Below are 5,602 nucleotides of genomic sequence, written 5' to 3'. Positions count from 1 at the left end.
GAAAACCCCCCCGATCCCCCATCAACCAGTAACAGGAAAAGCAGCCGATCACCCATCAACCAGCAGCAGGAAAAGCAGCCGATCGCCCATCAACCAGCAGCAGGAAAAGCAGCCGATCGCCCATCAACCAGCAACAGGAAAAGCAGCCGATCGCCCATCAACCAGCAGCAGGAAAAGCAGCCGATCGCCCATCAACCAGTTTCCCATTCACTGTGACTTCAACACAAACCTCAAAGATACATAAACCTGGAAAAGTAAAATAAAAGCAAACCAAACAGAATCTGCCTGTTTGCTGTTTATTAATAACAAAGTTCTAAAAACAATTTAAGATCTTGTGAAAAGATTTCCTGAGAAGTGAAGAAAATGTAAATGAAATGATAAAAACATTTCAATGTGAGCAGCAGCTCAGCGTTAACATCGATTTTATAGAAGAAGAAGAAACGCGGCCCAAACATCCCGCAGGAGACCACTTCCTCATTTTAGGTCCACTCAGAAATGCAATGCAACCACAGCGTTGCTATAGCGACTACCCATGCTCTTGCCTCCCATTTTATTTTGAAATCCATCATCAGGATGAGACTTCCTGCAGGATGACTTCCTGTTTCTGTCCCTACAGCTGATGACTCAGCAGCAACACTTTCATGCTCAGACGGCATCCCGTAACGCTGAGTCACAGCCTGACGCAACGCCGAGGAACCGGGCAGAACCGGGCGGAACCGGGCAGAACCGGGTGGAGCCAGGCCAAACTGAACGGAACTGCTGCCGTTTTCCGCCGTTCTTCACCTTGTTCAACGGTTCCAACATCACCAGAGGCCCAACAGGAAGGTGAGGCTCGGACACAGAAAACCACATTTAAAAAATGACCCAAATAATTCTTATAAACTTTATGAAACCACCAAACTAAAGAGTTATATGGGAAAACCTGACAGTTTCAAAATAAAAGCCCGGGACAGAGAGGCCCGGTTTCTCAGGTCGTTCCGGTTCAGACGAGGAGGAAGAGGAAGAGGATGAAGGTGGGAAACCATCTGGTCCAGGCCGAGGTGTTAGACCCAACCCCCCATCCTTCATCATCCTCCTCTTCCTCTCTGTCTGCTTCTCAGCCAATCAGAGCAGCTCCTCCTACCTCCACATCAGAGAATCATTCATTGCCGTCTCACAAAAACCCAATCAAAACCTGAAATCTGCAAACAGAACCAGAACTTCAGCAACATTTAGAAACTGCAGATTATAATCTCAGCCAGGAGAGGAAAACTAGATTTAATCTGATCTTTTTAAAATATTACACATGAAAAAGTTCTTTCAGTAAAGTTAGCAATGTTGACATGATCAGGAACGTTAACTGTGTTAGAGCCAACGTTAGCACAATTAAGTGTTAGCAATGTTAGCATTTATAGCAAAGGTTACTGTGTTTGCTAAGTTAGCAGCGGTAGCAACATTAGTGAACACACCATGTTAGAAAAATGTGTTTTTAGCAATGCTACCTAAAAACACAGCTAACACTGTATTATGAAAAACACAGGCTGTGTTTGACCAATTCTGCTTTTTTGTGTTTGCAGATTTTTACATTTTATATTTCTGTCGACTAATCAGTCAGTCTTTTCTTTACCTGATTACTCTGCTGGTAAATTTAACAAAGTCTCTATTTTTTAAATGCAAAAAATATTTAATCCCAACATTTTAAGCCAGAACAAGGCTTAACCTGAAATGTTAAAGAAAAAGAGGCGATATTCATGTTTATGGGTGAAACGTGGCTCCCTGCTCCTCCTGCTCCTCCTGCTCCTCCTCTCTGCTGGGGGTTGCAACATAATCTCATCTAAATAAAGGTGGCGCTATAAATAGAGAGCAGCGTGAACAGGGAGGGAGAAAGAAGAAGAAGAAAGGAGGAAAGATGAGGAGGAGTGACCTCTTGCTTCACCTCCTCCTCCATCAGCATCAGCAGCTTCTGCTCTGCATTTCTCTGCTGTGTAACGACATGCTAATGTGTGTGTGTGTGTGTGTGTGTGGTTAATGTCTAGAAACAAAAGTCTCGGGGGAGGAAGACGGCTTTTAATTAGCTGCTTGACTTCTGTCCCCCTGGACACAAACGTCCCACTGAAACTCCCATTAACACACACACACATACACACACACACACACACACACACACACACACACACACACACCAGGCCGGTCACGTGAGCGCAGTGTAATCATCACATTAGTTTCATTAATGAGTCAGAGGCTCCAGTTGGTTTCATGTTTTCATTTGATCAGTTAATTAACTTCATGGATTCGTTTTATTAAAAGAATATAAATAAATAAAAATCTGTTTCCGTTTCTCCATCTAAATAATTAACCCTTCATATTTTATTGCTATTGAATTTATTACACAGATCATGTTAATACATCTTCATTTGAAAGAAAAAATAACTAAAATCATCCAGTTTAAATGGATTTTAGACAATAACGACTCAAATAATAAAAATGATTCTCTATTATTTGCAAATATAATCACTTTCATTTCTTATTTAATTAATAACTAAATATTATCAATTTTGTTTTATTTTTATTACTTTGTATTTAGATTCTGTATTGATTATTTAAATTTTATTTTTATGTTAGTCACTTTTATTTTATTATATGATAATAAATTACAATCATTATCAGAAATAAAATTATTACTACTTTTATTAATAATATATACATATTATTATTATTATTATTATTAATACACTTAATTTATATATAATTAATATTGATGTATTTCAATTAAAAGCTCAGTTTTTTTACTGGCTGACCTTTGAACTTAAAAACAAAATATAAATGATCTGATAACTAAACCATAACTTGTAAATATAATTATTTAAATATAATAAATTACTGAATATATACGAATGTTAATGTTTTTTATTTTTAAATATTAATTTTTTGTTTTAATTATTAAATACACATTTTAGAGACAATATTATTTTTAATCTGGATTCAGTTAAATTATCTTTATTTTATTACTGAATAATAAATCATATTTTAATTATTGCCTGACCATTGAAGTCAAATCAGATCAGAACCTGCAGAGGCTCGGTTCTGACCCGGTTGCTCCGAGTCACTCTGATGGGTCAGAGACCTGGTGAGGAGGAGGAGAAGGGATGATGAAGAGCAGATAAAGAGGAGTCAGTCGGCTGGCTGCCCCCCTCCTCCTCCTCCTCTTCTTCTTCAAGCTGCATCATGTCTTTACACAACTCCGACTGCAGGGAGCCGGTCCCCACGGCAACACAACGCACTCTTTGTGCGCCGCACCGCCGCACTTCATCCAGCGGGGAGGAAGAGTAAGGAGGAAGAGCAGTGAGGAAGAGTAGAGGGGAAGAGTAGAGAGGAAGAGTCCAGCTCTTTGTTTCCTCCGAGGATTTCCTGGAATCTCCCCGTTCTGCTCCAACATGCAGAAGAAACAGGGCTTGGACTAAGACTTTTGCACAGCTGAGGCATCCTCCGACTCTTCTTCTCCTCCACTGATTCCTGTTCTTCCTGTTTTCCGCCTTCAGGTCGGATCCAACCACCAGATGATGAAACTTTACAGCATCCAGACCCACAGAGAGGAATCCACATCTGCTGTACAGGCCCCGCCCCCACTTTATCCAGGTCCCGCCCACATTCTACAGGCTCCGCCTCCATCCACAGGCCCCGCCCCCACCTCCCTCTAACCAGAGTCTGGGCCCGGCTCGACCTCAGTGTTGAATTTGTTACTGAAATGTTAACAGAATCAAACGCAGCTCCAACATGGAGATCCTGCAGCACACACACACTGCCGCTGCAGCACACACACACTGCCGCTGCAGCACACACACACTGCCGCTGCATCCTGTCTCATAAAGCTCATCCAGGATGGAGTCTGGCTCCTGAAGCTTCAATGCCTCAAAACAGGAAGTGTTAAAGATGAAAGCTTCATCTGGAGGAACCAAGATGGCCGACAGTAGAGATGTTCCAGCAAACACCAGTCACAGCTTCAGAAAACAATCTAATTATGTCGTTTAGAGGAAAAGTCCTACAAGTTTTATTCTGTAAAACAAAAAAGTTTCTATTACGTTTTCTGTCATAATTACCTGGTTCTGTTTTAAACTGAAAATACAAAGAAGATGGGAATAATCTGCTCCAATCTGCTAGTTTTGCTTCATAAATGAAATAAAGATAGACTGGTCAATCAGAACCAGCTCAGTTATTTCATTAAAATCTTCCAAAATTTAGACTTTTTTGCATTTTTGAGCCATTAGAACAGCAGGCCAGTCCTTCACATGGAGAGCGTTCTCAGATTACATGTTACTAAACCAGGGGAGCAGATTAAAAACCAATAATCTGACAGGAAATATTTGCTAAATTCTGAAAGTTCTGTTCTGTATACCAGAATGAAACCGATCAAATGGAGTATTAATTATGAGTTTCTGCCTATATTAAAGGATTCTGGAGCCATTTTTACTCTTTAGATAAAAAAACGACAGACCCACTGATCAGAGCTAAAAACTGGAAATATCAGCCCGGATAAACAGATCGCTGCATCTCAGACCCAACATTATTTACCTGTGGTGTTTTATTGCTTTAAGTCTTGTTTTCTACTGTTTTGGGGCATAAATTTAACTTTTATGAGTTTCAGTGGGATGTTTTCCGTTTTAAAAGTGACCTTAAAGCTCCTCAGGTTGAACCATTATCTAACCGGTCCGGCCCTGAGACTCCGCTTGGTTTGACTCCCGAGGGCCAAACCAAACCCAGGCCGTCAATCATTGACCCGGCTCGGTGATAAGGGACTCTTTGGCCCAGTTAAGGCCGAGTTACGGGAGTTATTTATCGGCCATAACAGCATCCTCCGCCGCGGAGCGGCGCAGAAAACACCCCGGCTAACAACTAACTGAGCCGGGGGAACTTCACCGAGACGACGGTGCGGGACTGAAAAGTGCTGACGGTGCGAAAATAAATTTGATTTAATGATTTTAATTAAAGTTGCAGCGGAGGGAGACAGAAAACGGACTGGAGAGGAAGAAGAGGAGGAGGAGGAGGATGCAGCAACAGGCGTCACGTCGATGCTGCTGCTGGGGAGGCGCTGGAAAAAGTGTCAGAAACACGGCGAAAAGTCGACAAACTGCCGCAAAAACTGGCGCAAACCGAGCGGCAGGGACTCCCCGACCGAGCCTCAGCCGCGTCGGATCGGTTTATAAATGAACCGGGCTCGATTTAGGGCTAAATGTGTCTGGGCAAGGTCACCGTGTTGGTGCTCAAAGCTAGACGCACTTAGCACAGAAGAGAGCAGGAAACGAGGAAGAGGGCCTTCAAAATAAAGCAAGCAAACGTTCAAAACCATCAAAAACAACTCAACAATTACATTACCATTTCCACACACACACACACACACACACACACACACACACACACACATACATATATATATATATATATATATAGCAATCTTTGATATCCTCACTGACGAACTACCATAATCAGCTAAAGTGACAGTCTATCAGTTTTCTGAGAGGAAACATCGGTAATCAGAACTTATCAGATCCTTGAAAACATTTACTTAATCAATCATGACGAAAAACATCCACACAACACAACATCCAATATGGCTGCCACATTCACG

At 41.6% G+C, this 5,602-nt stretch overlaps 1 long non-coding RNA gene across 1 annotated transcript; it reads left to right on the top strand.

Annotated features, from left to right (window-relative positions):
- The first annotated feature begins 16 nt into the window (after positions 1-16).
- LOC106947905 (uncharacterized) lies at positions 17-4,180 on the top strand. The gene is made up of 2 exons (XR_001425067.1): positions 17-825; positions 3,519-4,180. It is a non-coding gene; the product is annotated as an uncharacterized LOC106947905 (long non-coding RNA).
- The last annotated feature ends 1,422 nt before the right edge of the window (positions 4,181-5,602 follow it).

This window comes from Poecilia latipinna, unplaced genomic scaffold, assembly GCF_001443285.1.
Source record: "Poecilia latipinna isolate Pla-1442-1.1 unplaced genomic scaffold, P_latipinna-1.0 Scaffold261, whole genome shotgun sequence".
Taxonomy (NCBI): Eukaryota; Metazoa; Chordata; class Actinopteri; order Cyprinodontiformes; family Poeciliidae; genus Poecilia; species Poecilia latipinna.
Note: the sequence above shows the minus strand (reverse complement) of the source record. Positions and strands in the feature narration are given on the sequence as shown.